Below are 23,113 nucleotides of genomic sequence, written 5' to 3' on the forward strand. Positions count from 1 at the left end.
TCAGAGATGGGGATTCAGAGGCGGAAAATGAGATATGTAGAATCAGAGGCGGGGAATCAGAGGCGGGGAAACAGAGGTGGGGAATCAGATATGTGGAATCAGAGGTGGCGAATCAAAGGCAGTGAATCAGAGATGGGGAATCAGAGGCGGGGAATCAGAGGCAGGGAATCAAACACGGGAAATCAGGGGCGGGGAATCAGAGCTGGGGAATCAGAGGCGGGGAATCAGAGTTGGGGAATCAGAGGCAGGGAATCAGATATGGGGAAACAAGGGCAGGGAATCAGAGGCGGGGAAACAGAGGCGGGGAATCAGATATGGGGAATCAGAGGTGTGGAATCAGAGGTTGGGAATCAGAGGCAGGGAATCAGAGGCGGCGAAACAGAGGCGGGGAATCAGATATAGGGAATCAGAGGTGGCGAATCAAAGGCGGTGTAACAGAGATGGGGAATCAGGGCAGGGAATCAGAGGCAGGGAATCAAACACGGGGAATCAGAGCTGGGGAATCAGAGGCGGGGAATTAGAGTTGGGGAATCAGAGGAGGGGAATCAGAGGCGGGGCAACAGAGGCGGGGAATCAGATATGGGGAATCAGAGGTGGGGAATCAGAGGTTCGGAATCAGAGGCAGGGAATCAGAGGCGGGGAATCAGAGGCAGGGAATCAGATGTGCGGAATCGGAGATGGGGAATCAGAGGTAGGGAATCAGAGGTGGGGAATCAGAGGCGGGGAATAAGAGGCCGGGAATCAGATATGGGGAAACAGAGGTGGGGAATCAGAGGCGGGGTAACAGAGGTGGGGAATCAGATATGGGGAATCAGAGGTGGGGAATCAGAGGTTGGGAATCAGAGGCAGCGAATCAGAGGCTTGGAATCAGATGCAGGGAATCAGATGCGGGGAATCAGAGGCGGGGAATCAGAGCTGGGGAATCAGAGGTGGGGAATCAGAGTTGGGGAATCAGAGGCGGGGACTTAGATATTGGGAAACAGAGGCGGGAAATCAGAGGCGGGGAAACAGAGAAGGGGAATCAGATATGGGGAATCAGAGGTGGGGAATCAGAGGCAGGGAATCAGATGTGCGGAATCAGAGATGGGGAATCAGAGGCAGGGAATCAGAATCAGAAGCAGGGAATCAGAGGCCGGGAATCAGAGGCCGGAATCAGATGCCGGGAATAAGAGGCCGGGAATCAGAGGTGGGGAATCAGAGTCCGGGAATCAGAGATGGGGATTCAGAGGCGGGGAATGAGATATGGGGAATCAGAGGCGGGGAATCAGAGGCGGGGAAACAGATGCGGGGAATCAGATATGGGGAATCAGAGGTGGCGAATCAAAGGCGGTGAATCAGAGATGCGGAATCAGAGGCCGGGAATCAGAGGCAGGGAATCAAACACGGGGAATCAGAGGCGGGGAATCAGAGCTGGGGAATCAGAGGCGGGGAATCAGAGTTGGGGAATCAGAGGCGGGGAAGCAGAGGCTGGGAATCAGACGCGGGGATTCAGAGGCGGGGAATCATAGTTGGGAATCAAAGGCGGATAATCAGATATGGGGAAACAGAGGCGGGGAATCAGGGGCGGGGAAACAGGGGCGGGGAATCAGATATGGGGAATTGGATGCGGGGAATCAGAGGCGGGGAATCAGAGCTGTGGAATCAGAGGCGGGGAATCAGAGTTGGGGCATCAGAGGTGGGGAATTAGATATGGGGAAACAGAGGCGGGGAATCAGAGGCGTGGAAACAGAGGCGGGGAATCAGATATGGGGAATCAGACGTGGGGAATCAGAGGCAGGGAATCAGAATCAGAAGCGGGGAGCCAGAGGCCGGGAATCAGAGGCCTGGAATCAGATGCTGGGAATAAGAGGCCGGGAATCAGAGGTGGGGAATCAGAGTCCGGGAATCAGAGATGGGGAGTCAGAGGCGGGGAATGAGATATGGAGAATCAGAGGCGTGGAATCAGAGGCGGGGAAACAGAGGTGGGGAATCAGATATGGGGAATCAGAGGTGGCGAATCAAAGGCGGTGAATCAGAGATGGGGAATCAGAGGCGGGGAATCAGAGGCAGGGAATCAAACACGGGGAATCAGAGGCGGGGAATCAGAGCTGAGGAATCAGAGGCTGGGAATCAAAGTTGGGGAACCAGAGTCAGGGAATCAGATATGCGGAATCGGAGATGGGGAATCAGAGGCAGGGAATCAGAGGCGGGGAATCAGAGTCCGGGAATCAGATATGGGGAAACAGAGGCGGGGAATCAGAGGCGGGGAAACAGAGGCTGCGAATCAGATATGGGGAATCAGAGGTGGGGAATCAGAGGTTGTGAATCAGAGGCAGGGAATCAGAGGCTTGGAATCAGATGCAGGGAATCAGATGCAGGGAATCAGAGGCGGGGAATCAGAGCTGGGGAATCAGAGGTGGGGAATCAGAGTTGGGGAATCAGAGGCGGGGACTTAGATATTGGGAAACAGAGAAGGGGAATCAGAGGCGGGGAAACAGAGGCGGGGAATCAGATATGGGGAATCAGAGATGGGGAATCAGAGGCAGGGAATCAGATGTTCGGAATCAGAGATGGGGAATCAAAGGCAGGGAATCAGAATCAGAAGCAGGGAATCAGAGGCCGGGAATCAGAGGCCGGAATCAGATGCCGGGAATAAGAGGCTGGGAATCAGAGGTGGGGAATCAGAGGCGGGGAAACAGAGGCGGGGAATCAGATATGGGGAATCAGAGGCGGGGAATTAGAGGCGTGGAAACAGAGGCGGGGAATCAGATATGGGGAATCAGAGGCGGGGAATCAGAGGCGTGGAAACAGAGGCGGGGAATCAGATATGGGGAATCAGAGGTGGGGAATCAGAGGCAGGTAATCAGATGTGCGGAATCAGAGATGGGGAATCAGAGGCAGAGAATCAGAATCAGAAGCGGGGAGTCAGAGGCTGGGAATCAGAGGCCTGGAATCAGATGCTGGGAATAAGAGGCCGGGAATCAGAGGTGGGGAATCAGAGTCCGGGAGTCAGAGATGGGGATTCAGAGGCGGGGAATGAGATATGGAGAATCAGAGGCGGGGAATCAGAGGCGGGGAAACAGAGGTGGGGAATCAGATATGGGGAATCAGAGGTGGCGAATCAAAGGCGGTGAATCAGAGATGGGGAATCAGAGGCGGGGAATCAGAGGCAGGGAATCAAACACGGGGAATCAGAGGCGGGGAATCAGAGCTGGGGGAATCAGAGGCTGGGAATCAAAGTTGTGGAATCAGAGGCAGGGAATCAGATATGGGGAAACAGGGGCGGGGAATCAGAGGCGGGGAAACAGAGGCGGGGAATCAGATATGGGGAATCAGAGGCGGGGAATTAGAGTTGGGGAATCAGAGGCGGGGAATCAGAGGTGGGGAAACAGAGGCGGGGAATCAAACACGGGGAATCAGAGGTGGGGAATCAGAGGTTGGGAATCAGAGGCAGGGAATCAGAGGCGGGGAATCAGAGGCGGGGAATCAGAGGCAGGGATTCAGATGTGCGGAATCGGAGATGGGGAATCAGAGGCAGGGAATCAGAGGCGGGGAATCAGAGGCGGGGAATCAGAGGCCGGGAATCAGATATGGGGAATCAGAGGCGGGGAATCAGAGGTGGGGAAACAGAGGCTGGGAATCAGATATGGGGAATCAGAGGTGGGGAATCAGAGGTTGGGAATCAGAGGCAGGGAATCAGAGGCTTGGAATCAGATGCAGGGAATCAGATGCGGGGAATCAGAGGCGGGGAATCAGAGGCGGGGAATCAGAGCTGGGGAATCAGAGGTGGGGAATCAGAGTTGGGGAATCAGAGGCGGGGACTTAGATATTGGGAAACACAGGCGTGGAATCAGAGGCGGGGAAACAGAGGCGGGGAATCAGATATGGGGAATCAGAGGCAGGGAATCAGATGTGCGGAATCAGAGATGGGGAATCAAAGGCAGGGAATCAGAATCAGAAGCAGGGAATCAGAGGCCGGGAATCAGAGGCCGGAATCAGATGCCGGGAATAAGAGGCCGGGAATCAGAGGTGGGGATTCAGAGGCGGGGAATGAGATATGGGGAATCAGAGGCGGGGAATCAGAGGCGGGGAAACAGAGGCGGGGAATCAGATATGGGGAATCAGAGGTGGCGAATCAAAGGCGGTGATTCAGAGATGGGGAATCAGAGGACGGGAATCAGAGGCAGGGAATCAAACACGGGGAATCAGAGGCGGGGAATCAGAGCTGGGGAATCAGAGGCTGGGAATCAAAGTTGGGGAATCAGAGGCAGGGAATCAGATATGGGGAAACAGGGGCGGGGAATCAGAGGCAGGGAAACAGAGGCGGGGAATCAGATATGGGGAATCAGAGGCGGGGAATTAGAGTTGGGGAATCAGAGGCGGGGAATCAGAGGCAGGGAAACAGAGACGGGGAATCAAACACGGGGAATCAGAGGTGGGGAATCAGAGGTTGGGAATCAGAGGCAGGGAATCAGAGGCGGGGAATCAGAGGCGGGGAATCAGAGGCAGGGAATCAGATGTGCGGAATCGGAGATGGGGAATCAGAGGCAGGGAATCAGAGGCGGGGAATCAGAGTCCGGGAATCAGATATGGGGAAACAGAGGCGGGGAATCAGAGGTGGGGAAACAGAGGCTGGGAATCAGATATGGGGAATCAGAGGTGGGGAATCAGAGTTTGGGAATCAGAGGCAGGGAATCAGAGGCTTGGAATCAGATGCAGGGAATCAGATGCAGGGAATCAGAGGCGGGGAATCAGAGCTGGGGAATCAGAGGTGGGGAATCAGAGTTGGGGAATCAGAGGCGGGGACTTAGATATTGGGAAACAGAGGCAGGGAATCAGAGGCGGGGAAACAGAGGCGGGGAATCAGATATGGGGAATCAGAGATGGGGAATCAGAGGCAGGGAATCAGATGTTCGGAATCAGAGATGGGGAATCAAAGGCACGGAATCAGAATCAGAAGCAGGGAATCAGAGGCCGGGAATCAGAGGCCGGAATCAGATGCCGGGAATAAGAGGCTGGGAATCAGAGGTGGGGAATCAGAGTCCGGGAATCAGAGATGGGGAATCAGAGGCGGGGAATGAGATATGGGGAATCAGAGGCGGGGAATCAGAGGCGGGGAAACAGAGGCGAGGAATCAGATATGGGGAATCAGAGGTGGCGAATCAAAGGCGGTGAATCAGAGATGGGGAATCGGAGGCGGGGAATCAGAGGCAGGGAATCAAACACGGGGTATCAGAGGCGGGGAATCAGAGCTGGGGAATCAGAGCCGGGGAATCAGAGTTGGGGAATCAGAGGCGGGGAATCAGAGCTTGGGAATCAGAGGTGGGGATCAGAGTCAGGGAATCAGAGGCAGGGAATCAGATGTGCGGAATCCGATATGGGGAATCAGAGGTGGGGAATCAGAGGCTGTGAATCAGAGATGGGGAATCAGAGGCGGGGAATCAGAGGCAGGAAATCAGACACGGGGATTCAGAGGCTGGGAATCAGATGGGGCGAATCAAAGGCGGGGAATCAGAGCTGGGGAATCAGAGGCAGGGAATCAGAGTTGGGGATTCAGAGGCGGGGAATCAGATATGGGGAAACAGAGGCGGGGAATCAGAGGCGGGCAAACAGAGGCGGGGAATTAGATATGGGGAATCAGAGGTGGGGAATCAGAGGTGGTGAATCAGAGATGGGGAATCACAGGCGGGGAATCAGAGGCAGGGAATAGAACGCGGGGAATCAGAGGCAGGGAATCAGAGTTGGGGCATCAGAGGTTGGGAATTAGATATGGGGAAACAGAGGCGGGGAATCAGAGGCGGGGAAACAGAGGCGGGAAATCAGATATGGGGAATCAGAGGTTGGGAATCAGAGGCAGGGAATCAGATGTGCGGAATCAGAGATGGGGAATCAGAGGCAGCGAATCAGAATCAGAAGTGGGGAATCAGAGGCCGGGAATCAGAGGCCGGGAATCAGATGCTGGGAATAAGAGGCCGGGAATCAGAGGTGGGGAATCAGAGTCCGGGAATCAGAGATGGGGATTCAGAGGCGGAAAATGAGATATGTAGAATCAGAGGCGGGGAATCAGAGGCGGGGAAACAGAGGTGGGGAATCAGATATGTGGAATCAGAGGTGGCGAATCAAAGGCAGTGAATCAGAGATGGGGAATCAGAGGCGGGGAATCAGAGGCAGGGAATCAAACACGGGAAATCAGGGGCGGGGAATCAGAGCTGGGGAATCAGAGGCGGGGAATCAGAGTTGGGGAATCAGAGGCAGGGAATCAGATATGGGGAAACAAGGGCAGGGAATCAGAGGCGGGGAAACAGAGGCGGGGAATCAGATATGGGGAATCAGAGGTGTGGAATCAGAGGTTGGGAATCAGAGGCAGGGAATCAGAGGCGGCGAAACAGAGGCGGGGAATCAGATATGGGGAATCAGAGGTGGCGAATCAAAGGCGGTGTAACAGAGATGGGGAATCAGGGCAGGGAATCAGAGGCAGGGAATCAAACACGGGGAATCAGAGCTGGGGAATCAGAGGCGGGGAATTAGAGTTGGGGAATCAGAGGAGGGGAATCAGAGGCGGGGCAACAGAGGCGGGGAATCAGATATGGGGAATCAGAGGTGGGGAATCAGAGGTTCGGAATCAGAGGCAGGGAATCAGAGGCGGGGAATCAGAGGCAGGGAATCAGATGTGCGGAATCGGAGATGGGGAATCAGAGGTAGGGAATCAGAGGTGGGGAATCAGAGGCGGGGAATAAGAGGCCGGGAATCAGATATGGGGAAACAGAGGTGGGGAATCAGAGGCGGGGTAACAGAGGCGGGGAATCAGATATGGGGAATCAGAGGTGGGGAATCAGAGGTTGGGAATCAGAGGCAGCGAATCAGAGGCTTGGAATCAGATGCAGGGAATCAGATGCGGGGAATCAGAGGCGGGGAATCAGAGCTGGGGAATCAGAGGTGGGGAATCAGAGTTGGGGAATCAGAGGCGGGGACTTAGATATTGGGAAACAGAGGCGGGAAATCAGAGGCGGGGAAACAGAGGCGGGGAATCAGATATGGGGAATCAGAGGTGGGGAATCAGAGGCAGGGAATCAGATGTGCGGAATCAGAGATGGGGAATCAGAGGCAGGGAATCAGAATCAGAAGCAGGGAATCAGAGGCCGGAATCAGAGGCCGGAATCAGATGCCGGGAATAAGAGGCCGGGAATCAGAGGTGGGGAATCAGAGTCCGGGAATCAGAGATGGGGATTCAGAGGCGGGGAATGAGATATGGGGAATCAGAGGCGGGGAATCAGAGGCGGGGAAACAGATGCGGGGCATCAGATATGGGGAATCAGAGGTGGCGAATCAAAGGCGGTGAATCAGAGATGCGGAATCAGAGGCCGGGAATCAGAGGCAGGGAATCAAACACGGGGAATCAGAGGCGGGGAATCAGAGCTGGGGAATCAGAGGCGGGGAATCAGAGTTGGGGAATCAGAGGCGGGGAAGCAGAGGCAGGGAATCAGACGCGGGGATTCAGAGGCGGGGAATCATAGTTGGGAATCAGAGGCGGATAATCAGATATGGGGAAACAGAGGCGGGGAATCAGGGGCGGGGAAACAGAGGCGGGGAATCAGATATGGGGAATCGGATGCGGGGAATCAGAGGCGGGGAATCAGAGCTGTGGAATCAGAGGCGGGGAATCATAGTTGGGGCATCAGAGGTGGGGAATTAGATATGGGGAAACAGAGGCGGGGAATCAGAGGCGTGGAAACAGAGGCGGGGAATCAGATATGGGGAATCAGACGTGGGGAATCAGAGGCAGGGAATCAGAATCAGAAGCGGGGAGCCAGAGGCCGGGAATCAGAGGCCTGGAATCAGATGCTGGGAATAAGAGGCCGGGAATCAGAGGTGGGGAATCAGAGTCCGGGAATCAGAGATGGGGAGTCAGAGGCGGGGAATGAGATATGGAGAATCAGAGGCGGGGAATCAGAGGCGGGGAAACAGAGGTGGGGAATCAGATATGGGGAATCAGAGGTGGCGAATCAAAGGCGGTGAATCAGAGATGGGGAATCAGAGGCGGGGAATCAGAGGCAGGGAATCAAACACGGGGAATCAGAGGCGGGGAATCAGAGCTGGGGAATCAGAGGCTGGGAATCAAAGTTGGGGAATCAGAGTCAGGGAATCAGATATGGGGAAACAGGGGCGGGGAATCAGAGGCGGGGAAACAGAGGCGGGGAATCAGATATGGGGAATCAGAGGCGGGGAATTAGAGTTGGGGAATCAGAGGCGGGGAATTAGTGGTGGGGAAACAGAGGCGGGGAATCAAACACGGGGAATGAGAGGTGGGGAATCAGAGGTTGGAAATTAGAGGCAGGGAATCAGCGGCGGGGAATCAGAGGTGGGGAATCAGAGGCAGGGAATCAGATGTGCGGAATCGGTGAAGGGGAATCAGAGGCAGGGAATCAGAGGCGGGGAATCAGAGGCCGGGAATCAGATATGGGGAAACAGAGGCGGGGAATCAGAGGCGGGGAAACAGAGGCTGGGAATCAGATATGGGGAATCAGAGGTGGGGAATCAGAGGTTGGGAATCAGAGGCTGGGAATCAGAGGCTTGGAATCAGATGCAGGGAATCAGATGCGGGGAATCAGAGGCGGGGAATCAGAGCTGGGGAATCAGAGGCTGGGAATCAAAGTTGGGGAATCAGAGGCAGGGAATCAGATATGGGGAAACAGGGGCAGGGAATCAGAGGCGGGGAAACAGAGGCGGGGAATCAGATATGGGGAATCAGAGGCGGGGAATTAGAGTTGGGGAATCAGAGGAGGGGAATCAGAGGCGGGGATACAGAGGCGGGGAATCAAACACGGGGAATCAGAGGTGGGTAATCAGAGGTTGGGAATCAGAGGCAGGGAATCAAAGGCGGGGAATCAGAGGCGGGGAATCAGAGGCAGGGAATCAGATGTGCGGAATCGGAGATGGGGAATCAGAGGCAGGGAATCAGAGGCGGGGAACCAGAGGCCGGGAATCAGATATGGGGAAACAGAGGCGGGGAATCAGAGGCGGGGAAACAGATGCTGGGAATCAGATATGGGGAATCAGAGGTGGGGAATCAGAGGTTGGGAATCAGAGGCAGGGAATCAGAGGCTTGGAATCAGATGCAGGGAATCAGATGCAGGGAATCAGAGGCGGGGAATCAGAGCTGGGGAATCGGAGGTGGGGAATTAGAGTTGGGGAATCAGAGGCGGGGACTTAGATATTGGGAAACAGAGGCGGGGAATCAGAGGCGGGGAAACATAGGCGGGGAATCAAACACGGGGAATCAGAGGTGGGGAATCAGAGGTTGGAAATCAGAGGCAGGGAATCAGAGGCGGGGAATCAGAGGCGGGGAATCAGAGGCAGGGGATCAGATGTGCGGAATCGGAGATGGGGAATCAGAGGCAGGGAATCAGAGGCGGGGAATCAGAGGCGGGGAATCAGAGGCCGGGAATCAGATATGGGGAAACAGAGGCGGGGAATCAGAGGCGGGGAAACAGAGGCTGGGAATCAGATATGGGGAATCAGAGGTGGGGAATCAGAGGTTGGGAATCAGAGGCAGGGAATCAGAGGCTTGGAATCAGATGCAGGGAATCAGATGCGGGGAATCAGAGGCGGGGAATCAGAGCTGGGGAATCAGAGGCTGGGAATCAAAGTTGGGGAATCAGAGGCAGGGAATCAGATATGGGGAAACAGGGGCGGGGAATCAGAGGCGGGGAAACAGAGGCGGGGAATCAGATATGGGGAATCAGAGGCGGGGAATTAGAGTTGGGGAATCAGAGGCGGGGAATCAGAGGCGGGGAAACAGAGGCGGGGAATCAAACACGGGGAATCAGAGGTGGGGAATCAGAGGTTGGGAATCAGAGGCAGGGAATCAGAGGCGGGGAATCAGAGGCGGGGAATGAGAGGCAGGGAATCAGATGTGCGGAATCGGAGATGGGGAATCAGAGGCAGGGAATCAGAGGCGGGGAATCAGATATGGGGAATCAGAGGTGGCGAATCAAAGGCGGTGATTCAGAGATGGGGAATCAGAGGACGGGAATCAGAGGCAGGGAATCAAACACGGGGAATCAGAGGCGGGGAATCAGAGCTGGGGAATCAGAGGCTGGGAATCAAAGTTGGGGAATCAGAGGCAGGGAATCAGATATGGGGAAACAGGGGCGGGGAATCAGAGGCAGGGAAACAGAGGCGGGGAATCAGATATGGGGAATCAGAGGCGGGGAATTAGAGTTGGGGAATCAGAGGCGGGGAATCAGAGGCGGGGAAACAGAGACGGGGAATCAAACACGGGGAATCAGAGGTGGGGAATCAGAGGTTGGGAATCAGAGGCAGGGAATCAGAGGCGGGGAATCAGCGGCGGGGAATCAGAGGCAGGGAATCAGATGTGCGGAATCGGAGATGGGGAATCAGAGGCAGGGAATCAGAGGCGGGGAATCAGAGTCCGGGAATCAGATATGGGGAAACAGAGGCGGGGAATCAGAGGCGGGGAAACAGAGGCTGGGAATCAGATATGGGGAATCAGAGGTGGTGAATCAGAGGTTGGGAATCAGAGGCAGGGAATCAGAGGCTTGGAATCAGATGCAGGGAATCAGATGCAGGGAATCACAGGCGGGGAATCAGAGCTGGGGAATCAGAGGTGGGGAATCAGAGTTGGGGAATCAGAGGCGGGGACTTAGATATTGGGAAACAGAGGCAGGGAATCAGAGGCGGGGAAACAGAGGCGGGGAATCAGATATGGGGAATCAGAGATGGGGAATCAGAGGCAGGGAATCAGATGTTCGCAATCAGAGATGGGGAATCAAAGGCAGGGAATCAGAATCAGAAGCAGGGAATCAGAGGCCGGGAATCAGAGGCCGGAATCAGATGCCGGGAATAAGAGGCTGGGAATCAGAGGTGGGGAATCAGAGTCCGGGAATCAGAGATGGGGAATCAGAGGCGGGGAATGAGATATGGGGAATCAGAGGCGGGGAATCAGAGGCGGGGAAACAGAGGCGAGGAATCAGATATGGGGAATCAGAGGTGGCGAATCAAAGGCGGTGAATCAGAGATGGGGAATCAGAGGCGGGGAATCAGAGGCAGGGAATCAAACACGGGGATCAGAGGCGGGGAATCAGAGCTGGGGAATCAGAGGCGGGGAATCAGAGTTGGGGAATCAGAGGCGGGGAATCAGAGCTTGGGAATCAGAGGTGGGGATCAGAGTCAGGGAATCAGAGGCAGGGAAGCAGATGTGCGGAATCCGAGATGGGGAATCAGAGGTGGGGAATCAGAGGCTGTGAATCAGAGATGGGGAATCAGAGGCGGGGAATCAGAGGCAGGAAATCAGACACGGGGATTCAGAGGCTGGGAATCAGACGGGGCGAATCAAAGGCGGGGAATCAGAGCTGGGGAATCAGAGGCAGGGAATCAGAGTTGGGGATTCAGAGGCGGGGAATCAGATATGGGGAAACAGAGGCGGGGAATCAGAGGCGGGCAAACAGAGGCGGGGAATTATATATGGGGAATCAGAGGTGGGGAATCAGAGGTGGTGAATCAGAGATGGGGAATCACAGGCGGGGAATCAGAGGCAGGGAATAGAACGCGGGGAATCAGAGGCAGGGAATCAGAGTTGGGGCATCAGAGGTTGGGAATTAGATATGGGGAAACAGAGGCGGGGAATCAGAGGCGGGGAAACAGAGGCGGGAAATCAGATATGGGGAATCAGAGGTGGGGAATCAGAGGCAGGGAATCAGATGTGCGGAATCAGAGATGGGGAATCAGAGGCAGCGAATCAGAATCAGAAGCGGGGAATCAGAGGCCGGGAATCAGAGGCCGGGAATCAGATGCTGGGAATAAGAGGCCGGGAATCAGAGGTGGGGAATCAGAGTCCGGGAATCAGAGATGGGGATTCAGAGGCGGAAAATGAGATATGTAGAATCAGAGGCGGGGAATCAGAGGCGGGGAAACAGAGGTGGGGAATCAGATATGTGGAATCAGAGGTGGCGAATCAAAGGCAGTGAATCAGAGATGGGGAATCAGAGGCGGGGAATCAGAGGCAGGGAATCAAACACGGGAAATCAGGTGCGGGGAATCAGAGCTGGGGAATCAGAGGCGGGGAATCAGAGTTGGGGAATCAGAGGCAGGGAATCAGATATGGGGAAACAAGGGCAGGGAATCAGAGGCGGGGAAACAGAGGCGGGGAATCAGATATGGGGAATCAGAGGTGTGGAATCAGAGGTTGGGAATCAGAGGCAGGGAATCAGAGACGGCGAAACAGAGGCGGGGAATCAGATATGGGGAATCAGAGGTGGCGAATCAAAGGCGGTGAATCAGAGATGGGGAATCAGAGGCTTGGAATCAGATGCAGGGAATCAGATGCAGGGAATCAGAGGCGGGGAATCAGAGCTGGGGAATCGGAGGTGGGGAATTAGAGTTGGGGAATCAGAGGCGGGGACTTAGATATTGGGAAACAGAGGCGGGGAATCAGAGGCGGGGAAACATAGGCGGGGAATCAAACACGGGGAATCAGAGGTGGGGAATCAGAGGTTGGAAATCAGAGGCAGGGAATCAGAGGCGGGGAATCAGAGGCGGGGAATCAGAGGCAGGGGATCAGATGTGCGGAATCGGAGATGGGGAATCAGAGGCAGGGAATCAGAGGCGGGGAATCAGAGGCGGGGAATCAGAGGCCGGGAATCAGATATGGGGAAACAGAGGCGGGGAATCAGAGGCGGGGATACAGAGGCTGGGAATCAGATATGGGGAATCAGAGGTGGGGAATCAGAGGTTGGGAATCAGAGGCAGGGAATCAGAGGCTTGGAATCAGATGCAGGGAATCAGATGCGGGGAATCAGAGGCGGGGAATCAGAGCTGGGGAATCAGAGGCTGGGAATCAAAGTTGGGGAATCAGAGGCAGGGAATCAGATATGGGGAAACAGGGGCGGGGAATCAGAGGCGGGGAAACAGAGGCGGGGAATCAGATATGGGGAATCAGAGGCGGGGAATTAGAGTTGGGGAATCAGAGGCGGGGAATCAGAGGCGGGGAAACAGAGGCGGGGAATCAAACACGGGGAATCAGAGGTGGGGAATCAGAGGTTGGGAATCAGAGGCAGGGAATCAGAGGCGGGGAATCAGAGGCGGGGAATGAGAGGCAGGGAATCAGATGTGCGGAATCGGAGATGGGGAATCAGAGGCAGGGAATCAGAGGCGGGGAATCAGATATGGGGAATCAGAGGTGGCGAATCAAAGGCGGTGATTCAGAGATGGGGAATCAGAGGACGGGAATCAGAGGCAGGGAATCAAACACGGGGAATCAGAGGCGGGGAATCAGAGCTGGGGAATCAGAGGCTGGGAATCAAAGTTGGGGAATCAGAGGCAGGGAATCAGATATGGGGAAACAGGGGCGGGGAATCAGAGGCAGGGAAACAGAGGCGGGGAATCAGATATGGGGAATCAGAGGCGGGGAATTAGAGTTGGGGAATCAGAGGCGGGGAATCAGAGGCGGGGAAACAGAGACGGGGAATCAAACACGGGGAATCAGAGGTGGGGAATCAGAGGTTGGGAATCAGAGGCAGGGAATCAGAGGCGGGGAATCAGCGGCGGGGAATCAGAGGCAGGGAATCAGATGTGCGGAATCGGAGATGGGGAATCAGAGGCAGGGAATCAGAGGCGGGGAATCAGAGTCCGGGAATCAGATATGGGGAAACAGAGGCGGGGAATCAGAGGCGGGGAAACAGAGGCTGGAAATCAGATATGGGGAATCAGAGGTGGGGAATCAGAGGTTGGGAATCAGAGGCAGGGAATCAGAGGCTTGGAATCAGATGCAGGGAATCAGATGCAGGGAATCACAGGCGGGGAATCAGAGCTGGGGAATCAGAGGTGGGGAATCAGAGTTGGGGAATCAGAGGCGGGGACTTAGATATTGGGAAACAGAGGCAGGGAATCAGAGGCGGGGAAACAGAGGCGGGGAATCAGATATGGGGAATCAGAGATGGGGAATCAGAGGCAGGGAATCAGATGTTCGGAATCAGAGATGGGGAATCAAAGGCAGGGAATCAGAATCAGAAGCAGGGAATCAGAGGCCGGGAATCAGAGGCCGGAATCAGATGCCGGGAATAAGAGGCTGGGAATCAGAGGTGGGGAATCAGAGTCCGGGAATCAGAGATGGGGAATCAGAGGCGGGGAATGAGATATGGGGAATCAGAGGCGGGGAATCAGAGGCGGGGAAACAGAGGCGAGGAATCAGATATGGGGAATCAGAGGTGGCGAATCAAGGCGGTGAATCAGAGATGGGGAATCAGAGGCGGGGAATCAGAGGCAGGGAATCAAACACGGGGAATCAGAGGCGGGGAATCAGAGCTGGGGAATCAGAGGCGGGGAATCAGAGTTGGGGAATCAGAGGCGGGGAATCAGAGCTTGGGAATCAGAGGTGGGGATCAGAGTCAGGGAATCAGAGGCAGGGAAGCAGATGTGCGGAATCCGAGATGGGGAATCAGAGGTGGGGAATCAGAGGCTGTGAATCAGAGATGGGGAATCAGAGGCGGGGAATCAGAGGCAGGAAATCAGACACGGGGATTCAGAGGCTGGGAATCAGACGGGGCGAATCAAAGGCGGGGAATCAGAGCTGGGGAATCATAGGCAGGGAATCAGAGTTGGGGATTCAGAGGCGGGGAATCAGATATGGGGAAACAGAGGCGGGGAATCAGAGGCGGGCAAACAGAGGCGGGGAATTATATATGGGGAATCAGAGGTGGGGAATCAGAGGTGGTGAATCAGAGATGGGGAATCACAGGCGGGGAATCAGAGGCAGGGAATAGAACGCGGGGAATCAGAGGCAGGGAATCAGAGTTGGGGCATCAGAGGTTGGGAATTAGATATGGGGAAACAGAGGCGGGGAATCAGAGGCGGGGAAACAGAGGCGGGAAATCAGATATGGGGAATCAGAGGTGGGGAATCAGAGGCAGGGAATCAGATGTGCGGAATCAGAGATGGGGAATCAGAGGCAGCGAATCAGAATCAGAAGCGGGGAATCAGAGGCCGGGAATCAGAGGCCGGGAATCAGATGCTGGGAATAAGAGGCCGGGAATCAGAGGTGGGGAATCAGAGTCCGGGAATCAGAGATGGGGATTCAGAGGCGGAAAATGAGATATGTAGAATCAGAGGCGGGGAATCAGAGGCGGGGAAACAGAGGTGGGGAATCAGATATGTGGAATCAGAGGTGGCGAATCAAAGGCAGTGAATCAGAGATGGGGAATCAGAGGCGGGGAATCAGAGGCAGGGAATCAAACACGGGAAATCAGGGGCGGGGAATCAGAGCTGGGGAATCAGAGGCGGGGAATCAGAGTTGGGGAATCAGAGGCAGGGAATCAGATATGGGGAAACAAGGGCAGGGAATCAGAGGCGGGGAAACAGAGGCGGGGAATCAGATATGGGGAATCAGAGGTGTGGAATCAGAGGTTGGGAATCAGAGGCAGGGAATCAGAGGCGGCGAAACAGAGGCGGGGAATCAGATATGGGGAATCAGAGGTGGCGAATCAAAGGCGGTGTAACAGAGATGGGGAATCAGGGCAGGGAATCAGAGGCAGGGAATCAAACACGGGGAATCAGAGCTGGGGAATCAGAGGCGGGGAATTAGAGTTGGGGAATCAGAGGAGGGGAATCAGAGGCGGGGCAACAGAGGCGGGGAATCAGATATGGGGAATCAGAGGTGGGGAATCAGAGGTTCGGAATCAGAGGCAGGGAATCAGAGGCGGGGAATCAGAGGCAGGGAATCAGATGTGCGGAATCGGAGATGGGGAATCAGAGGTAGGGAATCAGAGGTGGGGAATCAGAGGCGGGGAATAAGAGGCCGGGAATCAGATATGGGGAAACAGAGGTGGGGAATCAGAGGCGGGGTAACAGAGGCGGGGAATCAGATATGGGGAATCAGAGGTGGGGAATCAGAGGTTGGGAATCAGAGGCAGCGAATCAGAGGCTTGGAATCAGATGCAGGGAATCAGATGCGGGGAATCAGAGGCGGGGAATCAGAGCTGGGGAATCAGAGGTGGGGAATCAGAGTTGGGGAATCAGAGGCGGGGACTTAGATATTGGGAAACAGAGGCGGGAAATCAGAGGCGGGGAAACAGAGGCGGGGAATCAGATATGGGGAATCAGAGGTGGGGAATCAGAGGCAGGGAATCAGATGTGCGGAATCAGAGATGGGGAATCAGAGGCAGGGAATCAGAATCAGAAGCAGGGAATCAGAGGCCGGGAATCAGAGGCCGGAATCAGATGCCGGGAATAAGAGGCCGGGAATCAGAGGTGGGGAATCAGAGTCCGGGAATCAGAGATGGGGATTCAGAGGCGGGGAATGAGATATGGGGAATCAGAGGCGGGGAATCAGAGGCGGGGAAACAGATGCGGGGAATCAGATATGGGGAATCAGAGGTGGCGAATCAAAGGCGGTGAATCAGAGATGCGGAATCAGAGGCCGGGAATCAGAGGCAGGGAATCAAACACGGGGAATCAGAGGCGGGGAATCAGAGCTGGGCAATCAGAGGCGGGGAATCAGAGTTGGGGAATCAGAGGCGGGGAAGCAGAGGCAGGGAATCAGACGCGGGGATTCAGAGGCGGGGAATCATAGTTGGGAATCAAAGGCGGATAATCAGATATGGGGAAACAGAGGCGGGGAATCAGGGGCGGGGAAACAGAGGCGGGGAATCAGATATGGGGAATTGGATGCGGGGAATCAGAGGCGGGGAATCAGAGCTGTGGAATCAGAGGCGGGGAATCAGAGTTGGGGCATCAGAGGTGGGGATTTAGATATGGGGAAACAGAGGCGGGGAATCAGAGGCGTGGAAACAGAGGCGGGGAATCAGATATGGGGAATCAGACGTGGGGAATCAGAGGCAGGGAATCAGAATCAGAAGCGGGGAGCCAGAGGCCGGGAATCAGAGGCCTGGAATCAGATGCTGGGAATAAGAGGCCGGGAATCAGAGGTGGGGAATCAGAGTCCGGGAATCAGAGATGGGGAGTCAGAGGCGGGGAATGAGATATGGAGAATCAGAGGCGGGGAATCAGAGGCGGGGAAACAGAGGTGGGGAATCAGATATGGGGAATCAGAGGTGGCGAATCAAAGGCGGTGAATCAGAGATGGGGAATCAGAGGCGGGGAATCAGAGGCAGGGAATCAAACACGGGGAATCAGAGGCGGGGAATCAGAGCTGGGGAATCAGAGGCTGGGAATCAAAGTTGGGGAACCAGAGTCAGGGAATCAGATATGCGGAATCGGAGATGGGGAACCAGAGGCAGGGAATCAGAGGCGGGGAATCAGAGTCCGGGAATCAGATATGGGGAAACAGAGGCGGGGAATCAGAGGCGGGGAAACAGAGGCTGCGAATCAGATATGGGGAATCAGAGGTGGGGAATCAGAGGTTGTGAATCAGAGGCAGGGAATCAGAGGCTTGGAATCAGATGCAGGGAATCAGATGCAGGGAATCAGAGGCGGGGAATCAGAGCTGGGGAATCAGAGGTGGGGAATCAGAGTTGGGGAATCAGAGGCGGGGACTTAGATATTGGGAAACAGAGGCGGGGAATCAGAGGCGGGGAAACAGAGGCGGGGAATCAGATATGGGGAATCAGAGATGGGGAATCAGAGGCAGGGAATCAGATGTTCGGAATCAGAGATGGGGAATCAAAGGCAGGGAATCAGAATCAGAAGCAGGGAATCAGAGGCCGGGAATCAGAGGCCGGAATCAGATGCCGGGAATAAGAGGCTGGGAATCAGAGGTGGGGAATCAGAGTCCGGGAATCAGAGATGGGGAATCAGAGGCGGGGAATGAGATATGGGGAATCAGAGGCGGGGAATCAGAGGCGGGGAAACAGAGGCGAGGAATCAGATATGGGGAATCAGAGGCGGCGAATCAAAGGCGGTGAATCAGAGATGGGGAATCAGAGGCGGGGAATCAGAGGCAGGGAATCAAACACGGGGAATCAGAGGCGGGGAATCAGAGCTGGGGAATCAGAGGGGGGGAATCAGAGTTGGGGAATCAGAGGCGGGGAATCAGAGCTTGGGAATCAGAGGTGGGGATCAGAGTCAGGGAATCAGAGGCAGGGAATCAGATGTGCGGAATCCGAGATGGGGAATCAGAGGTGGGGAATCAGAGGCTGTGAATCAGAGATGGGGAATCAGAGGCGGGGAATCAGAGGCAGGAAATCAGACACGGGGATTCAGAGGCTGGGAATCAGACGGGGGGAATCAAAGGCGGGGAATCAGAGCTGGGGAATCAGAGGCAGGGAATCAGAGTTGGGGATTCAGAGGCGGGGAATCAGATATGGGGAAACAGAGGCGGGGAATCAGAGGCGGGCAAACAGAGGCGGGGAATTAGATATGGGGAATCAGAGGTGGGGAATCAGAGGTGGTGAATCAGAGATGGGGAATCACAGGCGGGGAATCAGAGGCAGGGAATAGAACGCGGGGAATCAGAGGCAGGGAATCAGAGTTGGGGCATCAGAGGTTGGGAATTAGATATGGGGAAACAGAGGCGGGGAATCAGAGGCGGGGAAACAGAGGCGGGAAATCAGATATGGGGAATCAGAGGTGGGGAATCAGAGGCAGGGAATCAGATGTGCGGAATCAGAGATGGGGAATCAGAGGCAGCGAATCAGAATCAGAAGCGGGGAATCAGAGGCCGGGAATCAGAGGCCGGGAATCAGATGCTGGGAATAAGAGGCCGGGAATCAGAGGTGGGGAATCAGAGTCCGGGAATCAGAGATGGGGATTCAGAGGCGGAAAATGAGATATGTAGAATCAGAGGCGGGGAATCAGAGGCGGGGAAACAGAGGTGGGGAATCAGATATGTGGAATCAGAGGTGGCGAATCAAAGGCGGTGAATCAGAGATGGGGAATCAGAGGCTGGGAATCAGAGGCAGGGAATCAAACACGGGAAATCAGGGGCGGGGAATCAGAGCTGGGGAATCAGAGGCGGGGAATCAGAGTTGGGGAATCAGAGGCAGGGAATCAGATATGGGGAAACAAGGGCAGGGAATCAGAGGCGGGGAAACAGAGGCGGGGAATCAGATATGGGGAATCAGAGGTGTGGAATCAGAGGTTGGGAATCAGAGGCAGGGAATCAGAGGTGGCGAAACAGAGGCGGGGAATCAGATATGGGGAATCAGAGGTGGCGAATCAAAGGCGGTGAAACAGAGATGGGGAATCAGGGCAGGGAATCAGAGGCAGGGAATCAAACACGGGGAATCAGAGCTGGGGAATCAGAGGCGGGGAATTAGAGTTGGGGAATCAGAGGAGGGGAATCAGAGGCGGGGAAACAGAGGCGGGGAATCAGATATGGGGAATCAGAGGTGGGGAATCAGAGGTTCGGAATCAGAGGCAGGGAATCAGAGGCGGGGAATCAGAGGCAGGGAATCAGATGTGCGGAATCGGAGATGGGGAATCAGAGGTAGGGAATCAGAGGTGGGGAATCAGAGGCGGGGAATAAGAGGCCGGGAATCAGATATGGGGAAACAGAGGTGGGGAATCAGAGGCGGGGAAACAGAGGCGGGGAATCAGATATGGGGAATCAGAGGTGGGGAATCAGAGGTTGGGAATCAGAGGCAGGGAATCAGAGGCTTGGAATCAGATGCAGGGAATCAGATGCGGGGAATCAGTGGCGGGGAATCAGAGCTGGGGAATCAGAGGTGGGGAATCAGAGTTGGGGAATCAGAGGCGGGGACTTAGATATTGGGAAACAGAGGCGGGAAATCAGAGGCGGGGAAACAGAGGCGGGGAATCAGATATGGGGAATCAGAGGTGGGGAATCAGAGGCAGGGAATCAGATGTGCGGAATCAGAGATGGGGAATCAGAGGCAGGGAATCAGAATCAGAAGCAGGGAATCAGAGGCCGGGAATCAGAGGCCGGAATCAGATGCCGGGAATAAGAGGCCGGGAATCAGAGATGGGGATTCAGAGGCGGGGAATGAGATATGGGGAATCAGAGGCGGGGAATCAGAGGCGGGGAATCAGAGGCGGGGAAACAGATGCGGGGAATCAGATATGGGGAATCAGAGGTGGCGAATCAAAGGCGGTGAATCAGAGATGCGGAATCAGAGGCCGGGAATCAGAGGCAGGGAATCAAACACGGGGAATCAGAGGCGGGGAATCAGAGCTGGGGAATCAGAGGCGGGGAATCAGAGTTGGGGAATCAGAGGCGGGGAAGCAGAGGCAGGGAATCAGACGCGGGGATTCAGAGGCGGGGAATCATAGTTGGGAATCAGAGGCGGATAATCAGATATGGGGAAACAGAGGCGGGGAAACAGGGGCGGGGAAACAGAGGCGGGGAATCAGATATGGGGAATTGGATGCGGGGAATCAGAGGCGGGGAATCAGAGCTGTGGAATCATAGGCGGGGAATCAGAGTTGGGGCATCAGAGGTGGGGAATCAGAGGCAGGTAATCAGACGTGCGGAATCAGAGATGGGGAATCAGAGGCAGGGAATCAGAATCAGAAGCGGGGAGTCAGAGGCCGGGAATCAGAGGCCTGGAATCAGATGCTGGGAATAAGAGGCCGGGAATCAGAGGTGGGGAATCAGAGTCCGGGAATCAGAGATGGGGAGTCAGAGGCGGGGAATCAGAGTTGGGGAATCAGAGGCGGGGAATCAGAGCTTGGGAATCAGAGGTGGGGATCAGAGTCAGGGAATCAGAGGCAGGGAAGCAGATGTGCGGAATCCGAGATGGGGAATCAGAGGTGGGGAATCAGAGGCTGTGAATCAGAGATGGGGAATCAGAGGCGGGGAATCAGAGGCAGGAAATCAGACACGGGGATTCAGAGGCTGGGAATCAGACGGGGCGAATCAAAGGCGGGGAATCAGAGCTGGGGAATCAGAGGCAGGGAATCAGAGTTGGGGATTCAGAGGCGGGGAATCAGATATGGGGAAACAGAGGCGGGGAATCAGAGGCGGGCAAACAGAGGCGGGGAATTATATATGGGGAATCAGAGGTGGGGAATCAGAGGTGGTGAATCAGAGATGGGGAATCACAGGCGGGGAATCAGAGGCAGGGAATAGAACGCGGGGAATCAGAGGCAGGGAATCAGAGTTGGGGCATCAGAGGTTGGGAATTAGATATGGGGAAACAGAGGCGGGGAATCAGAGGCGGGGAAACAGAGGCGGGAAATCAGATATGGGGAATCAGAGGTGGGGAATCAGAGGCAGGGAATCAGATGTGCGGAATCAGAGATGGGGAATCAGAGGCAGCGAATCAGAATCAGAAGCGGGGAATCAGAGGCCGGGAATCAGAGGCCGGGAATCAGATGCTGGGAATAAGAGGCCGGGAATCAGAGGTGGGGAATCAGAGTCCGGGAATCAGAGATGGGGATTCAGAGGCGGAAAATGAGATATGTAGAATCAGAGGCGGGGAATCAGAGGCGGGGAAACAGAGGTGGGGAATCAGATATGTGGAATCAGAGGTGGCGAATCAAAGGCAGTGAATCAGAGATGGGGAATCAGAGGCGGGGAATCAGAGGCAGGGAATCAAACACGGGAAATCAGGGGCGGGGAATCAGAGCTGGGGAATCAGAGGCGGGGAATCAGAGTTGGGGAATCAGAGGCAGGGAATCAGATATGGGGAAACAAGGGCAGGGAATCAGAGGCGGGGAAACAGAGGCGGGGAATCAGATATGGGGAATCAGAGGTGTGGAATCAGAGGTTGGGAATCAGAGGCAGGGAATCAGAGGCGGCGAAACAGAGGCGGGGAATCAGATATGGGGAATCAGAGGTGGCGAATCAAAGGCGGTGTAACAGAGATGGGGAATCAGGGCAGGGAATCAGAGGCAGGGAATCAAACACGGGGAATCAGAGCTGGGGAATCAGAGGCGGGGAATTAGAGTTGGGGAATCAGAGGAGGGGAATCAGAGGCGGGGCAACAGAGGCGGGGAATCAGATATGGGGAATCAGAGGTGGGGAATCAGAGGTTCGGAATCAGAGGCAGGGAATCAGAGGCGGGGAATCAGAGGCAGGGAATCAGATGTGCGGAATCGGAGATGGGGAATCAGAGGTAGGGAATCAGAGGTGGGGAATCAGAGGCGGGGAATAAGAGGCCGGGAATCAGATATGGGGAAACAGAGGTGGGGAATCAGAGGCGGGGTAACAGAGGTGGGGAATCAGATATGGGGAATCAGAGGTGGGGAATCAGAGGTTGGGAATCAGAGGCAGCGAATCAGAGGCTTGGAATCAGATGCAGGGAATCAGATGCGGGGAATCAGAGGCGGGGAATCAGAGCTGGGGAATCAGAGGTGGGGAATCAGAGTTGGGGAATCAGAGGCGGGGACTTAGATATTGGGAAACAGAGGCGGGAAATCAGAGGCGGGGAAACAGAGAAGGGGAATCAGATATGGGGAATCAGAGGTGGGGAATCAGAGGCAGGGAATCAGATGTGCGGAATCAGAGATGGGGAATCAGAGGCAGGGAATCAGAATCAGAAGCAGGGAATCAGAGGCCGGGAATCAGAGGCCGGAATCAGATGCCGGGAATAAGAGGCCGGGAATCAGAGGTGGGGAATCAGAGTCCGGGAATCAGAGATGGGGATTCAGAGGTTGGGAATGAGATATGGGGAATCAGAGGCGGGGAATCAGAGGCGGGGAAACAGATGCGGGGAATCAGATATGGGGAATCAGAGGTGGCGAATCAAAGGCGGTGAATCAGAGATGCGGAATCAGAGGCCGGGAATCAGAGGCAGGGAATCAAACACGGGGAATCAGAGGCGGGGAATCAGAGCTGGGGAATCAGAGGCGGGGAATCAGAGTTGGGGAATCAGAGGCGGGGAAGCAGAGGCAGGGAATCAGACGCGGGGATTCAGAGGCGGGGAATCATAGTTGGGAATCAAAGGCGGATAATCAGATATGGGGAAACAGAGGCGGGGAATCAGGGGCGGGGAAACAGAGGCGGGGAATCAGATATGGGGAATTGGATGCGGGGAATCAGAGGCGGGGAATCAGAGCTGTGGAATCAGAGGCGGGGAATCAGAGTTGGGGCATCAGAGGTGGGGAATTAGATATGGGGAAACAGAGGCGGGGAATCAGAGGCGTGGAAACAGAGGCGGGGAATCAGATATGGGGAATCAGACGTGGGGAATCAGAGGCAGGGAATCAGAATCAGAAGCGGGGAGCCAGAGGCCGGGAATCAGAGGCCTGGAATCAGATG

Source organism: Narcine bancroftii, chromosome 5, assembly GCF_036971445.1.
Source record: "Narcine bancroftii isolate sNarBan1 chromosome 5, sNarBan1.hap1, whole genome shotgun sequence".
NCBI classification, from domain to species: domain Eukaryota; kingdom Metazoa; phylum Chordata; class Chondrichthyes; order Torpediniformes; family Narcinidae; genus Narcine; species Narcine bancroftii.